Raw genomic sequence first — 21,398 nt, 5'->3', positions numbered from 1 at the left:
GACAAATAAAGGCATCTGGAATCCGGTATTTGATTTAAGGATAGACAAAATGACTTCAAACTCTCCAGAATATAAAGAAGCTCAGGGGTTGAATGTGACCACAAGTTAAAATAAATCATGAAGGGTAGGAATGAAGTAAATAGAAAATCTCAGCAAATTATAAAAATAAGAAGGCATCTCTTAAAAGCTCAAAGTGTGTACTTTCAGAAAAAATAGGGAGGCAGTTTTACATGGGTAAGGACAGGAGGAAGGTTGGGAGATGGAGGGAAAGGAAGACCTGACAGGCAGTAACAGACTGGTAGTGGTGAGCTTTCCAGTTGGGACCCATTTTTCCCCCACCCCGTTATTTTCTGCAGACCTCTGCCTCTCTCCTGACTACCAGAGAGCTAGAAAACCTCATTACCAGTGAAGTGCCCACTGCCAAGGCTGCTGGGTAATGTCAAGGCAGCACTAGAGCCCTATGGGGGTATGGAGATGACACCAACACTTGCAAACGGGTTGTCCAAGCTTGGAAATTTCCCTCACCCCCTTTTACCTCCCCTGCCTCTGGGGACTAAATAGTTCTATCCTGCTAAGGAGAGAGTATACTCAGAAGTCATCTGGAAGGGCGGGGCCTCCTGGTTGAGGTTGGGGGGGGCGCCCAGTTTGCAACCTCAGAGGTTCCCCAGCTTGGTGCATCTCTACCCATCTTCCCCCAGACTCTCCAGGAGTGGTACCCGTCCTCAACCCCTGCCCCAGGTATTCTATACAAACCCAGCCAGATGAAAACCCTAAGGACATATGTATGAGTCCATAGGTAAAGTTAATGAGATGGAGGAGGAATCCTAGCATTATGAAAGAAAAAGGCAACAAACTGAACAATTTCAAGCAAAAGAAGAAATAGGGCAAGAAATTAAAATGAGCATAGTAAGTATTCTCAGATAAGGAAAGATACTGGGAGACCAAAAGCAAGAACAAGCAGTTATGGAAAAAAATGCAGACGTTAGGAATATTCTTGAACTGGAAGATTCAATAGAGGGGCTGGACTATGGATGGATATATGTAAATAACAAAGATGTGAGTCAGAAGATGAGGTCAAGTAATTCACTGTCTCAGAATGCACCAAGAAAGGATAAAGAAGATGCAAAGAACAAGAGAAGAATTTCAGAGACCTGGAAAATAGAGGAAAAGGACGAGTATCTATCTGTATATAGGAATCCCAGAATGGTGAAATCAGCAAACTAGGGAAGAAAATACTTGGAAATACTTTAGTTCTGCTACATTTTAAAAGTTAATTCTTGAACCCATCATTTCCACATTTATGTTTTGGGCCTATGATGTGCCAGCTCTTCAGAGCCATGAATAAGACAGACAAGGCTCCTGCGCAGTCCTGAAGCTTAAATCCTAGTCAGCTTCAGGCAAACAATGAACAACCAATCAAAGAAGTACTTCAGTGACCATAAAACTGGGTGATTTGACAGAGGGTAACTGGGGGCGGGAAGGGCACGCTTAAATCAATGCTCAGAGAAGTCTGATCCAAAGAAACAGAATTTAAGCTGAGGCTTAAATGCCAAGAAGGACTCAATTGTGTGAAGGTAGTGGGGAACATCCCAGGCAGATGGGCTGAGGTCAGCGTGTTCTAAAAACAGAAGGAAGACAGTGTGGCTGGAGCCTGGAGAGCCAGGGTGGGTGGACCCAAATGAGACTGAAAGTGTAATTATAATTACCAGATGATGTAGGACCGTGCAGATGATGGTAAAGAGATCAGGGTGGATTAATGAAAGGACTGAATTATTGCCCCTGTATAAAGCACTGTATTTATATTATTTTCAATTACATTAGGCTGTACCTAAGAAACGGACAAAATTCAACTATCTTTGACCTACAAAAGCAGGAGTTTTTTTTTTTTCTTTTTAGTAGGATGCACACCCAATGTGGGGCTTGAACTCATGACCCTGAGATCAAGAGTCACATGCTCTACTAACTGAGCCAGCCAGGTGCCCCCAAAAAGTAGGACATTCTTGTGGTTCAATCTAATATACATCAATTAGTAGGAGTCCAAGCAGCCTGGCATTTTAAAAAGATATTTGCATCATCCTATCTATTATTACCACCTGAATTTCTTGTAGGAAAAAGAGGAGGTAAGTTAAAAAAAAAAAGAAAAAAGTTTGTGTTTGGGGTCAAAGCAATTGTCTTATTTACATTCACAACAGGATGCTACTTTGAAATCTTTTCAGTTAGATTTGACATGTTTACTGGGTCCTACTGGATGCCAGCTGTGGCCATGTTAGCTACCAGGAATACATGGGCCCTGCCACAAGGAGATCATGAGTGAAAACAGATTGATGCCAAGATAAACTTGGCCCAGGTTCCAGTGGGAATTCTCAGGATCCTACTGATGGGGCAGATCAAACCAGGGAGGTGTGACCAAATCTTGAGTGGGGCATCCGGAGAGGAAGGAAGTGAGCATTTGTTACCGACATGACCTCTCGCTTAGGTTGGTGAATACAAATATGGAAGAGATGGCTAGGGGGCTGACTCAGAGGCTGATGATTGGGGGAAGAAAACACCTAATGTTCTTACCCAAAAATTAGACTCCATGGACCAAGGTACCTAGAAAGATACAGACGTAGGGATTTTTGTTTGCTGCTTTTGTTTCTTGCTTTGGAAGAGGGGATGGTTATGATTTATACCCAGTTTTCCCTTCTGGGGGTGTGAGGCAGAATGTGAAATGGTGCTTCAGCCAAAGAACCCCAGCTCTGCCCAGTGAGGAAATTTGGAGCATATTCAAGGACAGCTCTGCTAGAAACAGCTGAGGGACAATGGCCATGATGTGAAATTGGAGTGTCTTTTCATATAACTTTTGCCTTTATCACTACAACTCCGGTATTTCTATCACCAGGCTCTCAAGAAGGTGTTTTATACCATTGGCACAAGTTCTGGTCTTGACTGGCTGTGTGACCTTTTAGGAGGTACACTTCTCTGGACCTCCTTATCCTTGCAAACTGAAGGTGTTAGGTTAACCCCTTTGGTTCTAAAGTGTAATGCCTGCACAATACAGAAAATGTCTTGAGTATCTAGGGCCATATTAGCAATTTGTGGAGTATCCTAGTAATACTAAAGCAGACCTCTGAATTTTGATTTATAAACTCTAGGCCTTGTGCTCTTGATACAAGGCCTGTTTTTACAGCAAAATCACTAAGTTGCTATAACTGTCCAGGTTGTGGACTCCTAGCGGGTCCCCATCTGGGGAAAAGAAGCTGATTGGCACAAAAGGGGCAAGCAGCACTAATGAAACACACTCTTATACGTAACTAAGGGCCACACATCACATCTTACAGTATTTTTCCCCCCTTTGGTCGGTGTAAATTCAGGCCCCCTTGCAAGATGTTCCACATTGGAGGTGGAAGGAATCACTTGCTCATTTGTATTCTCCCTCCAATGGAAAACCTTTCCTCCCACCCCTTGAGCCAGTGAGTCACTTCCGCCCTTGAAACCTCTACAGCTTCCTTTCCTTTCTGGCCCTGGCCTGGCCATTTGGAGAGGGGTCCGGGCCGTCGGGCCAGAAGGTGTTCAGGCAGGAGGCAGCACACCTTGAATGGCTTTGAAATCTCAGGAGGATCCTCCCCATAGGAGAAAATATCCGTGTGGTCTGACAAATGCTGGGTGTTGGATTCCAGATTCCGTGTTTTCCCTTTTATCTTAAAAACTCTAGGAAAGAAACTCCCATAGAAGGTAGTGCCTACCACAGGTTTATTTTATGACTCATGGAAATTTCTTAAATGATAAATATTGGCTCAGCTATAGCCTGACATAAGAAACACTCAACTAGACCAGAGTCTATGGTTACAAGAAACAAGAAGAACGTGTTCAACAAATAAACTGAGACTCTGTGTCCAAGCTTTCAGAGGAAAAAAAGCAGAAAGTATTGCCTGGATTCCATGAGGTGGCTTGGCAAGCCACAATTTCATTTGTTTTTCTGGAGGACAAACTTTCCCAAGATGGTTGCAGTATCATCCTGGCCAGGAAACCGTTTCATATGCCTTTGGTTTTCTACTTTATTTAGTCCAGCCTCCTTTTGGCTAATATAATGAAAATGCTTCACCAACCATAAAAATTAATGAGGGTGAAGGAGGAAATATTTTCCCCTCAGGAAAAAAAAAAAGGAAAATAAATATTTTCTTTCCTGAGTAAAACTCCCTCTATCTCTGTGCATACACAAAGCTAGTCATTCTGCATAGATGTTAACAACCCAGACTATCAACTTGTTTCAAAGAAAATTCAGAAATTATGAGCCTTGGAGTGCCTGGGTGGCTCAGTCGGTTGAGCGTCCAACTTGGGCTCAGGTCATGATCTCACGGTTCTTGGGTTCGAGCCCCGCGACAGGCTCTGTGCTGACAGCTCAGAGCCTGGAGCCTGCTTCGAATTCTGTGTCTCCCTCTCTGTTCCTCCCCTACTCACATGTGTCTCTCTTTCTCTCAAAAATAAGTAAAAGATTTAAAAAATTAAATAAATAAATAAATTATGAGCCTTAAATATGGCTCCTCCTGAGTAGGTTTTATTTCTCACAAAACGAAGTCAGCATTACCTTCCCATCAGCTGGTTTTATCTTCTAAAGAAAATGTGAATAGTAATATCCATACCCAATGAAAAGGCTAGCGTCACAACTTATCAAACCTAGTACTGAGTAGCTTGAATCTACCTTTTGCGAGCAGGTTTATCCTGTATAACTGTTGTAGGTTTGTTAACAGAGCAGCATTACTTGTAATGTTCTTTTTTTTTAATTTTTTAAATTTTTTTAACATTTATTTGTTATTGAGAGACAGACAGATCATGAGCATGGGAGGGGCAGAGACAGGAGGAGACACAGAATCTGAAGCAGGCTCCAAGCTCTGAGCTGTCAGCACAGAGTCCAACGCAGGGCTCAAACTCACAAACTGCAAGATCATGACCTGAGCCAAAGTCGGACACTTAACCAACTGAGCCACCCAGGTGCCCCATTTTTCTTTTTAAGTTTATTTATTTATTTGAGAGAGCAGGGAAGAGGCAGAGGAAGGAGGAGAGAGAAAATCTTAAGCAGGCTCCGTGCCCAGCTCAGAGCCCCACTTGGGGCCCCATCTCACAACCATGAGAACATGACCTGAACTGAAACCAAAGTCAGATGCTTAACCAACCAACCAAGCCACCCAGGCACCCCTACTTGTAATGTTCTTTAGAATCGGCTATCCCAACACACACACACACACACACACACACACACACTTTATAGAAGACTGGAGTCACAATAAATACATGGTGAGGAGGATTAATAAATAAAATGAGAAAAGACTTAGGCCATAATTCCATGCTTCAAATAGAGCAGCCAAAGAGATTGGGTCCCAAGCCAGGGCCCTGGGAGGAGGAAGAACCAAATATGAAAAGGTGTTTTTAGTAAATCTGCCAGGCCATGCTGATAACTCTCCTAAAACCAGTCACAGGCATTCATACCTCCCTTGGGGAAGAGGAGACCATACTGGGATAGCCGTGGACACCCAGAGCCAAGACCCTAGAGCACATTGCAGAGGACATTGGACGGCAGAGAAACCGCTGAAGGCCATTCCATAGGCTCTTGTAGAAAACACCATGAGGTAGGAGAGTAACAAGGTGGCCGGCGTGATCTGGAACCCGAGTGCAATGGGAAGGGGTATGCAACAAGACACTGCATCCGACTGCCCTTTGCCCCAGCCGCTGAGAAACTTATCTCAAGTTTCTCCAGAGAGAGAAACTGCGAGAGCCAGATTAATCAGGGAGATGAACCAAGGGGCCTGGTGTCAATACTGAGGAAACGGGACTTCCCCTCTGGAAAGCCATGGCCCTATGTATTTTTCCTCCCTTTGCTTCTCTGCTCATCTTATATTAATAAGCCTTGCAACCTAATGGGAAGGGAGCTTTCCCCACTGGAGAGGCCGTGGCAGGAGTGTCTCTGCAGGTAGTCAAGGTGATGCTGGCAACCACAGAGGCAGCAGTTGTGGGGAGGGCTCGGCAAGATCACCTTGCTTGCTGCACCGAGAGAGAGGGAGCCCCCTGGGCCCTGAGCCAGGACAGAGATGGGCCCTGGGTCATTCTGGTGGTTGAGCCAAAGAGCAGTAGAAATAATTACAGAATGGAAATTGCTTTGTTGCATTTTTTTCCTAGTTATTAAAAAAAATGCAAGTTTGTTAGGAAAAAAAACAACCCTGAAAAGAGAAAGAAAATGAGGGTTCCAAGGTCATCGGCCCAACACCTTTTTGTCCAATAATTAAAAAGAATTAAAAGGGCGCCTGGGTGGCTCAGTTGGTTAAGTGTCCTACTTCGACTCAGGTCATGATCTCACGGTTTGTGGGTTTGAGCCTCACGTCGGGCTCTGTGCCAACAGCTCAGAGCCGGGAGTCTGCTTCAGATTCTGTCTCTCTCTCTCTCTCTCTCTCTCTCTCTCTCTGCCACTCCCCTGCTCACACTCTGTCTCTCTCTCTCTCTCAAAAATAAACATTAAAAAAACTTCTAAAAAAAGAATTAAAAATTTTAATTATACAAATTGTCTAAGAATACCTTCTCCTTATTTTTTTTAAAAAAGAAAAAGGCCACATAGAAAACTTCACCTTCACTGCCCTGCATTTCTTGGCCCCTCACCAAAATTAAGCCCTGTCATTGGTGTGGAATGTGTCCTCCAGAGTTTGTGTTGTACATCCATACTCCATACCACACATTTGCACATATGCACATACACCATTGAGGGACCAACACAGACATAGTTTTCGTATTCCTGTGATTTAAAAAAAAATGTTAATAGTACTCTTCATCATCAGCTTGCTTCCCTATGCTTGGAAGGCAACCAAATGGCTTGCTTTATCACTTCTCTCAGGTCTGTTCTCAGATGTCACCTCCTCAGTGAGGCTTTCCCTGATTACCCTGCCTAAAATTACCACACACCTCTAACCTTCCAGTTCCTTTCTCTGCTTTATGTTTCTCCATAACATTCATCATCAAACCTCGCACATTTTTTACTTGTTTTTCTCATCTACTTTCTATTCCTCCCCCCCCCCCCCATTTAAATATAAGGTCCACGAGAACAGGGATTTTAAACCATTTTTTTTCACTTCTGTATTCCTAGTGCCTAGAAGAGTGTTAACACATAGTGAGTTGTGAATAAGTATTTGTTGAATAAGTAAATGAGTTAAGTTCCAAATAGTTGGTGGGAAAACATGGCAGGTGTAGACACCATGCCTACAGGGCAGCGGCCATCTTGTGAGCACAGACACCAAGCCACGCACTGAGGACAGCAGAGCGAAGAGTGGTCCAACATACCAGCCCTGAACTGCCTACCTCTAGACTCTGTGCCTGAAGACAAAAAGCAGATCTTATTTGGTTAAACTATTGTTGGCTACCTGCTGTGTGCACCCACATGCAATCCTAGCTGATACCAGTCAATACATCTCAGAAAAGTTGAGATGTTTTCTGAGGGTAGAAAGAGAAGAGGGCTGGGGACAGAACCCGCAGGAACTCCAGTAGTTCAAAGATGTGAAGCTCAAGAGGATCCCTTCAAGAGGCTAAGAAACAGAAAACCCAGAAGCAAGTGGAATAACGGGCGTAAGAAAGGGTGCTTCAAGGGGCGCCTGGGTGGCTCAGTCGGTTGAGCGTCTGACTTCGGCTCAGGTCATCTTCTCATGGCTCATGAGTTTGAGCCCCACATCGGGCTTTGTGCTGACAGCTCAGAGCCTGGAGCCTGCTTCCGATTCTGTGTCTTCCTCTCTCGCTAACCCACTCGCGTTCTGTCTCTGTCTCTCTCAAAAATAAATAAACATTAAAAAAAAAAGAAAGAAAGAAAGGGTGCTTCAAGAAGGGGAATGTAGTCAGCAGACTCAAATATTGATGAGCAGTCCTGGAGGGGAAATGGCATGTTGGACTGTGAACTTGGGGGCGGACGTTGAGAGAGTGTCTTTCTGAGGACTCCTATTTTCCCCATGAAGTAGCAGACATAACCATGTGTGGTGGCTAATTTTATGTGTCAAGTTGATTAGGCTTTGGTGCTTGATGGCTTGGTCAAATTTTAGTGAAGACATGGATGTGAAGATATTTTGTAGATGTGATCAACGTAATCAGTAGACATGGACTTGAAAGGGCGGGCCTACGCCGGCCGACTCCATCTTGTTCTGTGTCCTTCACCTTGACCACACCTCCTCCCCTTGAGTAACACCCCCCCCCCCCCCACCTGCCTAACAGGACTCGGACCCTTCCCCAGCCAATCGGCTGAGGCCATAGCCATTACCTCACCAACTGCCCCTAGGCCCCAATAAAACCTTTGTCCTTTTGAAACTCGCTCTCTCTCCCCGGTATCTCACCGCTGTGTCGGTGCAGGTAGGGGATTGGGCTCGAGCTAGCTCGAATAAAGGCTCTTTTGCTTTTGCATCGGACTCGGCTCCCTGGTGGTCTTTGGGGATCACGAATTCTGGGCATAACAATATATGGTTCTTTTTCCTTTCATTTGAAAATGTCACAAATGGCTGATTTCTGAAACAGGTAAACTTCTCAGCTGATCTTGTCCTTCACTTTTCTGCTGGCTTTTTGTCTTTTTGTTCTTGATTTGTAATTTTCATTACCTAGTACTTTGTCTTTTGTCTAATACGCAAACCATCCCCCTGTGTTTATTTTAGCTTTTAACATTGTTTAGGGTTTGTTGTTCTTTATTTATTTATTTATTTTTATTATTATTTTTTTTTTTGTAACACAAAGCAGTTTACGTTTTAGATAGGCAAATCTTCCAATCTTTTCCTCTGAGGCAGTCATTTGTCTTTAGAAACGTTGGCCTCAGGGCGCCTGGGTGGCTCAGTCGGTTAAGCGTCCGACTTCGGCTCAGGTTGGCTCAGGTCATGATCTCACGGTCTGTGAGTTTGAGCCCAATGTCGGGCTCTGTGCTCATAACTCAGAGCCCAGAGCCTGTTTCAGATTCTGTGTCTCCCTCTCTCTGACCCTCCCCCCTTCAAACTCTGTCTTTCTCTGTCTCACAAACAAACATTAAAAAAATCTTTAAAAAAAAAAAAAAGAAACATTGGCCTCATATACAGGCTTTCTGCTTTCACATGAAGATGACACAAACAATCATCCAACAGATACATTGTGCAGTTTAGGAATGGAGTTTATGGTGTTCATTACCGTTTTAGTGTTTTGAACCTCTGGATGCATGGGAAAGTCTTAATATATTATTTTTCCTAAAAACGCAAATAGTTTCGTTTACTGAAAAAGTCAGTTATTGGAACTGCTAAGAGTTTGGTGACTTTTGAAAAAAGAGGGATGTTTTCCTTTTCCATGAAGGCTTGGGTCTTCCACAGAACTGTGAAAAATACTGGATACCTCCCTAGCTTCGGGTGATGGATATTGAGGAAGAGTAAGCCGTTCAAAGCAGAATTAGGGTTGAAACTCCATCTATTATACTCAGCATTGTGTTGATTTAATGGGCACTTACATACAAATGTTTTTAAGTTACATGATTTATTTCTTAATACCTCCATTAAAACCAGCATAGAATGAACACAGTTTTTTGTTTTGCTCTGTTGTATTATTGTCACTTAAGGGTTGACCCATTAAAACAAATATATAAACTTCAGAGGTGTCTCGGTGGCTCAGTCAGTTGAGCGTCAGATTTTAGCTCAGGTCATGATCTCGCCGTTCGTGAGTTCGAGCCCCATGTCAGGCTCTGTGCTTAACAGCTCAGAGCCTGGAGCCTGCTTTGGATTCTGTGTCTCCCTCTTTCTCTGCCCCTCCCCTGATCACGCTCTGTCTCACTCTCTCCCCCCCCCCCAAAATAAATAAAGATTAAAAAAAACAAAACAAAACATTCCAACTCTTGATTTCAGCTCCGGTCATGATCCTAAGCTCATGAGATCAAGCCCTGCGTTGGGCTCTGTGCTGACAGCATAGAGCTTGCTTGGGATTCTCTCTCTCCTCTCTCTCTTTGCCCCTTCTCTTGCTCATTCTTTCTCTCTCTCAAAAGAAATAAACATTAAAAAATAAATAAAGGAACTCCAGCCCATTTAATGATCTGAAAACAGTGATGCAGGGCTCTAGTAGCTGCTGCCAGTTCCCCTCCTGTGTCCCCTTCCACTCTCTCACGCTGAAGGCTGCAAACTCTGAACTGCCTGCCATTTTCTGTCCCGTGTCCTACAGGGTGAATGCCTTTGGGAGCAGTTCCCAACCAAAGATGGACAGGGAGCTGTGAATAAGTACCCAGCTTCCTCCCTCCTTGGGTGGGATAGTTCTGTGGGGTGTCCTGTTCTGTCTCCTAGAGGTCCCAGATACAGTGAGCTCCTGCTGCCCACAGAGGTAGTGGTGATGACACCCCCGTGACTGGCCACCTTCCCTTCCTGCCTTATGTCCCCCATTCATCTACTGCTGTGACATGATCATCTCCCAAATACACCACTTGTGCTCAGAGGCTGTTTCTGGGGGATTCCAAACTAAGACAAATGCTTAAAGCCCATCGGCCTATATGCAAAAAAAAAATAATCGCTAATGTCTATTAAGCACTTACTATGTGCCACCCATCATTCTGAACACATTATGTAGCCCTCACAACATCTTTTGGAAACTACTATCACCCCCAGTTTCTAGATGGGGCATGTGAGGCTTAGAGAAATTAAGTCTCTTTTCTGAGACCATGTAGCTAAAGGGTCACAAAGAATTATTAAAGTTTATTTATTTATTTTTGAAAGAGAGAGAGAGCGCAAGTAAGGGAGAGGCAGAGAGAGAGAATCCCAAGCAGGCTCTGCACTCTTAGTGCAGAGCGCGACATGCGGCTCAAACTTAAGAAACCCTGAGATCACGACCCGAGCCAAAATCAGGAGTCAGACGCTTAACCAACTAAACCACTCAGGCACACCATGGGTTGCAGAGAATTTAAACCTAGACCACTGAACTCAAGTGTCCATGATTTTAGTCCATACATCCTATGGCACAGTATATCAGTTTACTTCAAATAACTTCACTGGTACATTATTTAATAGGCCTTGGGAGGGCATTTTGCTGATAGTTGAGCTGACTGATTTTTTTTGCAGTCCCCAGCAATCATAACGTTGCCTAACTTGGATCATCTACACTCATCCAACTGAAGTTCGAGTCACTGCAAGAAGCTTCTATTTTCTTCCAACCACGTCAAGAAGTTTTCTCCTGGCTCTTCTAACACGTGAGTCTGTTTTTGCTGCTAACTGCAGTTCCTGCTGTTTTTGTCAAACCTAGCTGCCCGGCTTACAATTTATTGTATGATAAAGGTCACCATTTAATGCCCTAATAATCAGCTGAGCGGATCCAGGATTTTAGCTGGATGTGATGTTGTGCAAGGCACGTTCATTATTGGTTTGAAAGGCAGCATTTCACGGGCTCTGGATGACCGTTATTTGAACTGAAAAATTCTTCCAGCCGCTGACCTTATCAAGTTTTTTTCTTTGTTACACGGCAAAATATTATGCTCTCCTTCTGGTCCCACTGTCGGTCTTCAGAAAGAGTAAAACAAAGGTTTTGTGGTTCCTAGAAAATGTTATAAAATTGTTTCCCAAGTTAGGTCATTGCAGTTGCAAAATTCTTGTTTTGGTCAAACACTTGGCCAAAAACAACAGAGGCAGTGGTCAGTCATTATTTCAGGAAAAAGAAATCTTGGGCTTTGCTAAGGATTGCTACCTTCCTTTCCACTGGAACAGAGACCAAGTCCTCCAGCTGGGCCTAAACTAGTCTTGAGATCAATCTCTTTCTCTCCTTGCAGAGATACATTTTAATTTACTGGCTGATTTCCCTAGGTTTTGAAATGGCCCCATAAAATTTTGGAAGGCATTTTAACTTTATAAGGCAATTATATGAAATTAATTGTCAGAAACTTCTTGAGCCAACTCGAAATCAAAACAAACCATTTTCTCAGGCTGTAGACTCTAATTCTGCTCTATTTTTTTTAACTGAGTATTTGAATTTAGGGGACTATTTTCAATAATGTACTTGGGAAGGCTGGTTCTCTTCTTTGAGTTTGCAGGGATTGAAGAAAGAACAAATTTCTACCCATCAATTTCAGCTCCTGTGTTATAGCAAATACTCGGTGCCCAGGAAAGAGACAAGCAACAAGCGCTAGGGAATCAGAAAAGACTTTTTATTTGTCACCGGTGCCAGCCCAGCGGAGTCAACTCCAAAGGCTGAGCATCTGGCTTGGGTTATACTGATCTTTTATACATATGTGCTTCCAGGTTGGGCGGGACTAGTATACTCAAGCTTCAGATTCCTGGCTTCTGGCTGATGCAAGAGGAAAGCAAGATTGCAGAAGCCAAAAGCATGCAAGGGGACTATCCGGCCTTGGATATCCGGCTGGCCCTTTTTATTTGCATTTACCAGCTTTCCTTCTCAATTGGAGAGATGGATCAGTATTATTTCATAGTTAACATGATTCCAGTGAATGTTGAACAGCTGAGTTTCAAGGGAAGAAATGTCTTTATAGTGTTTGTCAACTCCTGTGGTGTGAAAACTCCCACTATTGCTGATTTCAAGCTATCAGTGAGGTGTTAACCAGCAACCCAAATTCCTGGAAATACAATAGTTGGGTCTTATGAGCTCCTGAGAGGCAGCTCCAGAATAATACTGCAAGTGACTCGGCCAAATAGTGCCCCAAATGCAGGCTTGGGGACACTGGTGTGTTGTCCCTGCGATGTCCTGGAATTGGCCTTAGAGGTCACTAGGATATCACATAGCAAATCGTGACAAAGTGGCATTTTCAGATCCAGTGTGTGTGTTACCCAAAAACCCAGGTTAGTTTGAAAAAATAATGTACCCCGGAGAGCTGGACCCTAAATGTCCCGTTTAATTCTCATCCTTGCAGATTCTAAGTCCTACGATTAGAGTCATTGAGGATAATCCAGAAGGCATTTTAGACACAGGGGCCACTCACAGCTCTGTGGCTTGTTTAAACTGCTATGTTCAGCACAGGCTGACCACAGAACAGAACAAGCAGCTGGAATCCAGCTTGGATGCCACCCTTTGTAATGGACTACGTTTCAGGTTTACATCTGAAAAGCCACAGAGGCTGAGGATGCCTGGGGAATGTCTTCATTATCTATCACTTGAGGGCATCTCTTCTTTTTATTCATCTTCTTAAAATAGAAAGCTCTTTTTCAAGGAAGTTTTTTTTTTTCTTTTATTGTGTCTAGTCATTCTGCTGACTGGTGCACTGTTTTCTTTCTTAACGAATGGATTTTTGTCCTGTCCCTCTATATTCCAACGATGGGAGACAACAGAAATCTAGTCATCACAGTGGAGAGCAAAGCAAATTTCAATTGAGGGCTGCTTACAAAGTTTGACCACATCTTTTGAAACAGCCCAGTCAGCAAACATGGAGTAAGAGGACCAGGCCTCTGGTACAGCTATCGATAAGAGCCTCGAGCTTCGTCTTTGGCCAAGTGATACTCAGCTTCCCCATCTGAAAGTTTCAAGATGAAACTTCCCAACACTCAAAAACTTTGTCTTGATTTCAAGTTTCTTTCTAAGTTTCATTTGTTGTTTAATTCATTTTAGCGGATACCTACAGTGTTTCAGAAGCTTTACTGGTTGATGAATGAGATTTTGCATCCGCCAGGGTTCTTCTGTATCTGGCAGGAAATAAACGGTATAAACAAAGAGCTTAACTGAAGAGAATTTAATGAAGAGACAACCTCCAGAGCTGTGAGCAGGGTTAACGGAATCATCAAAGCGTGATAAAGGGCCCAGAACTAGCAACAGCAGGAAGCATGAGATGCCATGAAGGGGTGATTTTGCTTAGAGGGGAGAGGGAAACAAGAAGGAAGTCTCTGTGATCTCCTGCCAGCGACCCCCATTTGCGAAACCCTACAGGAAGACCGAGGGCACGGAGTCAGGTGAAGCAATCTAGGAGGGCTAACCTTCTAGGGTTTCCAGCAGCCTGGGGAAGGATGGAAGATGGATCCCTGGACCAATCCTCTGGTAGAGAGTGGGCACTGTAGAATGAACAGCATTGACATCTGCCTTGCCTTTAAAGAGCTCTAGGCTAGTTAGAACAATCGCGTGAGCAGGTCTGCCTGGGTAGTGGAGAGGTGGAGCCTTAGAGAGGCATCTTGGCTAAGCCTGTGGTGGGCTCAGGTGTGTGGAACTGAAGACCTCTCAACAGTCTACTTCATAAATTAATTTACATGAGCTGATGGGTGGGTGTGGGGCGTTGTTCAAGGGAGTAAGGAAGATATTGGTTTCCAAAACCAAGGGGCAAAGACAAATGAAGAAAAGGATGGTATCTGCTGGGTGAGAAGAAAAGTCAGAAGACAAAAATATTAGATAAATGAAGGGGTAGGAGTTAGTAACTATCAACCATGAGCTGGTGGTAGAGAGTGGAGTATAGGGTAATTCACATCATTACAGTCCTTTTGCAAATGAACTAACAAGGAAGATGGTTGGAATAGGTAGTTCTTTGAATTTTGGTCAGGCTCATATGCCCACCGAACAATGGCGCTCCTACTCAAACAGGCTGTCGTTACAAATTTCACTGGAAAACTTCACATGGAGTTTAAGTCCAAGAATTGAAGGTTAGAGCTTAAAATGTACAGTCTTAGCATCCCTTACTATACTTTCAAACTGTGTGCAGAGTCTGAAAATAGTGGGTAAAGTAGCTTGGAATATCATCCCTCCCAATTTCAGGTTAAAGCTATAAAGTTGGGTGAACTTGAGAAGATAAGAACATCTTCTCTTATGAAATAGTTAAATCAGTTCCTCTTGATATCCATGGGAAAGTATGGATGGCCCTATAAAAATGATATACCAGATGTATGCTTCAATCTGTGAATGTATATTTCTATCAGAAATGCCTTCGTGGATATGTATGCCTAATTCCTTCGTATCCATTTCCTAAGTAGTACAAACCAGGGGCTCGCACATCCTCCTTTTAGGGCAAAATGGGCATGCCGGTTGGCCAGCTGTGACTCCATGATACATCAAACCACTTGACAATCTATTCCCAGAAGAAAAGGAGCTGTGGTTCAGATGTAGGCTGACCCAGCTTAAGAGTGGTGGTGGGTCTGTTTAATGATATCTTAAAGAGAAGTACAGAGCAGAAATATGAATAGCGTGGCTAGCTTTAAATCCACAAGAAATTATAACTGTGAAAGAGCCTTCTCCAAACTTGGTCCTGAGGATGGCGCCTGCTGGGACAATGACTCATTTCTGCATCCCTGAGGTCATGGGTATGGTCACTTTTCATGCATGACCAGAATGATGATGAATGAGCAGGTGTAGCAATGTCTAAGAGACATTCCGAGGTAGTGCCCCATTGTCTGGTGTTCAGGGAAGGTAAGTCCACATATATTTCAAAAGCCCTTCGTTATTAGTGGTGTTAAACTCCCACCATAATCATCAGTGAAACCCTGGCTGCTGAGACCATGATACCATCTCATAAATCAAAGGAGCAAGGAGCATTTTTGTATTTTCTTGCGGTTACTAAGAAATATCTATTCTCAGCACAATTTTCCCAGAGGTGTTTGGGATTTGGGGAGGGGAGTGATTTTTCTTTTGTTATAATTTCAAATTTATAGAAACGTTGCATATGACCTTTACCCAAACCTACCAATTATTTACATTTTTCTCCATTTGCTTTTTTATTCTCTGTATTTATTTTTATACGTGTGTATTGTATATGCATGTATATTACTTATTTTCTGACCAAATGAGGGTAAATTGGACACTGTGACTCATTATTCTTTAAACTAGCATGTATTTCCTAAGAACAAGGTCATTTTCTCACATGCCATAGTACAATTACCAAAAGCAGCCATTTTAAAAAAAAAATTTTTTTAACGTTATTTATTTTTGAGACGGGGAGAGACAGAGCATGAACAGGGGAGGGTCAGAGAGAGGGAGACACAGAATCTGAAACAGGCTCCATGCTCTGAGCTGCCAGCACAGAGCCCGAAGCCGGGCTCGAACTCACGGACCGCGAGATCATGACCCGAGCCGAAGTCGGCTGCTTAACCGACTGAGTCACCCAGGCACCCCAAAAGCAGCCATTTTAACACCTTTAATAATATTATTATTATTTGAATGTTTATTTATTTTTGAGAGAGAAAGAGAGCACGAGCAGGGGAGGGGCAGAGAGAGAGACAGGGAGACACAGAATCTGAAGCAGGCTCTGGCTCTGTGCTGACCAGAGCCCAGTGTGGGGCTCGAACCCACCAACGATGGTGAGATCATGACCTGAGCCGAAATTGGACGCTTAATGGACTGAGCTACCCAGGTGCCCCAACACTTGTAATATTATTATCTAATTTGTATTCCTTATCCAAATTTCACTGATCATCACAATAATAATCCTTTATAGCTTTTTTTTCTTAGTCTAAAATCCTATTCAGTATCATGCGTTGCATTTAGTTGTCATGCCTTGTCCTGGTGCCCATCAGTCGAAAAGCCCAAGGAACATATCTGTCATCCAACAAATTTGGGTTTGTTGATTCTTACTTCAGTTTCTGTACCAGACCCTGAGAAAAGCTGGTTGGTGCTCAGTGCCCTCCTGCCTTTGATAGTGTTTGAATCTGCGGCTTTACTTTCCCGGAAGTCTTCGTGTGTGTGCAGCTGGAGATTGAGCCTTGCTTCTGATGTTTCCCCATCTGTTATTACTCTTCATGCGGACTTATCACTTACAGGGTAGCTAAGCATACTATAAAGGCTGGGGCCTGATGGGGAGGCCACCCTAAGAGAGCAGGGGCTGGGGAGCCAGGGGTCTGCCCTTTCCCTCGGGTTTGCTGGTCACCCTACTGGAAATGAACCTTTCCAGGATGGCTTGTCTTTGGGGTCGATCCAGTTTTGTGGAAAGGCTTCAGGCTGTTCATCTGCACATCCTTCTGTCCCCTTTGCAATCAGCAATCGCTCTCTGGGCGACCAGGAGGCAGGGTGTTCACTCTGAGGGCGGAGTGGCCCTCTTGTGGCAGACATTTATATATCCTGGGAAATGGATGGCCCATAAAAGAAGAGCAAGCAGAAGAATCAGAATGTTAGAGCAGTATATTGGTTTGCTTGGGCTGCCATAACAAAGAAGCACAGACTGGGTGGCCTCAACAGCAGAGATTCACTTTTTCTTTTTATAGCTGTGGAGTCTTGAAGTCTGAGACTGAGGTATCGGCAGAGTTGGTTTCTCCTTGGCTGCAGATGGCCACCTTCTCCCTGTATCCTCACATGGTCTTCTCTCTGTATGTATGTCTGTGTCCTCATCTACTCTTCTTATAAGGACACCAGTCACACTGGATTAGGGCCCACTCATATGACCTCATTTTACCTTAATTACCTCTTTAAAGGCCCTATCTCCAAATATGGTTTCATTCTGAGGCCCTGGGGGTTAGGACTAAAATGTGGTTTATTTATTTTTATTCTTTATTAATTTTTTTAATGTTTATTATTTATTTTGGGGGGGGGCAGGGATAGAGAGCGAGGGAGACACAGGATCCAAAGCAGTCTCCAGGCTCTGAGCTGTCAGCACAGAGTCCAACGTGGGGCTCAAAGCCATGAACCGTGAGATAGTGACCTGAGCCAAAGTCAGATGCTCAATTGACTGAGCCACCCCAGTGCCCCTAAAACGTGAATTTTAGAGGACACAATTTGGCTCCTAACAAGCAGAAAGGAGATCTTAGAGATTGTTTTGCTCAAATCCATCATTTTAGAAAACAGATTAACTGAATTGTTCAAGACCACACAACTAGAAAACAGCAGAGACTTGGCATTTACATGAATGTTCTATACTACTCTTTGTGTCTGGAAAAAGCCCACAGCAAATTCAGGATGTATGTAAACTGAAAGAGAAAGCTCAAAGTTGTAGAATATGAAGTTGACTAAAAGGCAAACATCTATGCCTATTTTACTCAGGCTTTTAAAATAGTTGTTCAGTTCTTTAATTAAGAATGCTAATTAAAATTTTTAAGAAGCACCATATATGCAATTAGCTTTAAATGACAATAAGATGTGATGAATATAAAACCTGGTATATGACACGAATATCCGATTATGTACATATATGTGTTCTTAGATGACTGTCATCACCATGCATCTGGTATTTTGTTTTTCTGCTCCCCTTCATGTTTGTTATAAACATTCCCACTTATATCATCATGTCTTCCACATGCTTATAATGGTTATAGACCATTTTCTCCTGTTGTTACTACACAGTTGGCTAAACCATCTTCCTCTCTGTCCTTCTCTCTCTCTCTTTGCTGTTATGCACATTTATATGGCTATAAGGTAAAGGAAATGATGTTTATTAAATGCCTACACTGCAAAATGCTTAACATAGAAGAGGATCGGGATTTCCACAAACGGTTTTGAAAGTAATTTCCAACTTTCTTTGAGAAATTGCGATTATACAACACCCATATATCCTTTACCAAGACTGACCTATTGTCACTATTTTGCCTCATCTCCTTTCTCTCTCTTTCTCCATACATTTTTATGTTTATGTCTATGTTTATATTTACACATGTCATGCTTTTAGAACTTATTTTATTTTATTTTATTTTATTTTATTTTATTTTATTTTATTTTGTTTTTCAGCATTTTTTCAGAGTAAGTTGCATACATCATGTGTTTCACTCCTAGATGGCTAAGAATATATTTTCTAAGAATAAAGATATCATTTTACTTAACTGTGCTATAGTCAGAAACTTCAGTGAATTCAACATTGACACAATTCTTTTACCTAATTGAGTGTCCATAGTCTAATTTTGTCAAGGGATCTAGCGATGACCTTTATAGCACTTTCTTCTCTTCCAAACGTAGGATGGGGTCTAGGAACAGTATTGCATGTAGATGCTGTGATTCCTTAGTTTCCTTTCATCTGGAACATTTCTCTAGTCTCTCTTTTTCTTTTCTGGTATTTACATTTTGGTAGAATATCATCCCCTTCTATTTTTATTAATAGAATGTTTCTTATTTTGGGTTTGCGTGGATGTTTCCTTATGATTAGATTCAGGCTAGACATTCAGGTCACGTGGGCCAGAATAAGAGAGGCAGCATTCCCAGACAAACTAAGAAACTCTTGAGAATAAAAGAGGGTGCTATCTATACTTGTGCCGAGATAGATGCGTAAACGTGGATCATCTCAGGTAAACTGAGATGTATGACGAGCCTCTTCATGTAAGTGATTATTCCCATTGCCCGGTGTCCATACTGGAACCTGATTGGCTAGGTCACTTGCTAAGGTGGTGGGGTCAAAAGCTAACCTCAGCTACTTTGGCTGCCTGTGGCAGACCAGAAATGCCCTGTGATCAGCCCTTGGGCCCTGGGAGTGGTGGGTAAATCTCCAGCTCTTTCACCCTTGGGTGGGGTGGCTCTGAGGTGCCTGTACCGAGCTATCTCCCAGAGTTTCCAGTGCGACTGACCCCCATTGCCTGCCGCAGCATGGTGACTGGCTTGTTATCACAAACCGTGTTTGGCCTTCCTTGTCTCCCTCCTGCCTCCCTGCAGGCCCTTCCTGGGATTACCTTCCAGATAAACTACTTGCACTTTAACTCTTGTTTCAGGGTTTGCTTCGGGGGAGCCCAAACTAAAATGACCAGGAGAGGGGGATTAGCTGTCGATTAGTGCTCATTGTCATACTTTATGGCCAGTTAAAAAACAGGATTCAAGAACAAGTCACAAAGTCACAAACCAGCCAGAGGTCCCACAGAAGAAGCTAACTACACCAGCTTAGTTTCTTTCCTCCTGTGAGAGGAAAACCCAACTAATTATAGTAACATTCCGACAGCAAATATTTACACTTTTACACTCTGCATCAACAGAGCAGAGCAGGATATCATGATAATACCATTGCCCCGGTACAGGACAGGGCAAAGTATACAAATCTAGGGAATCTATCCTTTTAGGGAAAAATACTAATTTTCAAAAACAAAAATCTAGGTGAGAAAGAGAGATTTAAAAATCCTATGCTGTCACAAGTAAAACTTCATTATAAAATGGGTCTTAGTCTGATGATCAACAGCTTGGGTTACGTTGGACCGTACAAACGTGTTTCGTGTTCAAACCAAAAGCCAGTCAGTCCATATTCCAAATTCAGTATCTGGTGATTTTTTTTTTCTCCGAAGTCACTCAGTTTCCCCAGAGAATTTTCTCCTGCCCCAGGGAAATACATGCCAGGTGACCAGCATCCTAGAAGAGAAGCGAAGTGGTAAATGGAGAGATGGAGATTGTACAGCTCATCTTTCATGATGCATCCACTGTCTTAATTCCTTTGTTCCAGTATGGTCTTATCCTGTCCTTAGCTGTGTTTCAACTAGGTGACTTTCAACTCAAGACCTCTCCCGTTCAGTTTCACTCAGCTTTGCCAGGCTGCGCAGGAATGGGGTAGGCGATCTGAAATTCTAACTGCTTCTTGGGCCCTGGGCTAACCCTATGGCTTTTCAGCTCTACCCTTCACCCCCACCTTCTGTCATATCTGGTACATCCAGTTACTTTTTTTTTTTTAATTTTTTTAATGTTTATTTATTTTTGAGAGAGAGAGAGATAGAGTGTGAGTGGGGGGAGGGACAGAGAGAGAGAGGGAGACACAGGATCTGAAGCAGAATCCAAGCTCTGAGCTGTCTGCACAAGAGCCTGACGTGGGGCTGGAACTCACCAGCTGTGAGATCATGACCTGAGCTGAAGTTGAATGCTTAACCAACTGAGTCATCCAAGCGCCCCTGGTACATCCAATTCATAAGCTTTTCTGAGACTCCTCTAGGTGAACCATCTTGTTTTCCTTTCCCAGTGCCCTCTGCCCCATGTAGGTGTCAGCTTGCTTCACTCCATTAAGTCAGTTGCCACTAATCTCTCTGTTCAGCCCTCTGAAAATTTGTTGGTATATCTTGTCCACTGTGATCTTTTCTTCCTTATTTTTGTGGAGTTTTCATCTAAAAATAAATTCTTTGCTGCCATTTTTGGTAGGGCTTGGGAGAAGTTGTGGAGATGATGCCCGCATTCAAGCCACCGCAGCTGATGGGAAGCCCAGCCCTTCCTTCGAACTTTCTTTTTTTGGGACCCTTCTTGCCAAGCTCTCCTCAGTTCAGGCTCACCACGCCCAGGAAGCACATGGCTCCCTTTACTGCACCTTACTCCAGTTGTTCTCACACCTTGTTTATGCTGTTCTGCCTGAAATTCTAACTTCTCTTTAACTTTCTGCTTTAGGTACAACCACATTTTGGGAAGATCTCTATTTTAGAACTTATTCCAGATTTCCTTGTGTCTTGAATTAGTTGAGTAGGAATTTGTCTCCCTGCACCTTGAGGGTAGGGAGGGACTTGACCTTGTTCAATATTTCTCTCCCCGAGACACGCTTTATGAGTAAATATTTTCTAAGTGTTTATTCCACTGTATTAAATTGAAATAATATTTTTTCCCTTTGTTATGTTTCTGGGATATCTATTTTT

The 21,398-nt window shown here is 43.1% G+C and overlaps 1 protein-coding gene across 7 annotated transcripts in view; it reads left to right on the top strand.

The window, feature by feature from the left end:
- Nucleotides 1-21,398, top strand: part of BFSP1 (beaded filament structural protein 1) — a 70,915-nt gene that overhangs the window by 5,799 nt on the left and 43,718 nt on the right. For 6 of the 7 annotated variants that reach the window (XM_042931675.1, XM_042931677.1, XM_042931674.1 and 3 more), the window contains exon 4: nt 11,046-11,173. The gene's annotated coding sequence lies outside the window, so the exon portion shown is untranslated. Of the gene's footprint in view, nt 1-8,415; nt 8,515-11,045; nt 11,174-21,398 lie in introns of those variants that run through there. The other variant, XM_042931680.1, reaches the window with a different exon arrangement.

This window comes from Panthera leo, chromosome A3, assembly GCF_018350215.1.
Source record: "Panthera leo isolate Ple1 chromosome A3, P.leo_Ple1_pat1.1, whole genome shotgun sequence".
NCBI classification, from domain to species: Eukaryota; Metazoa; Chordata; class Mammalia; order Carnivora; family Felidae; genus Panthera; species Panthera leo.
Note: the sequence above shows the minus strand (reverse complement) of the source record. Positions and strands in the feature narration are given on the sequence as shown.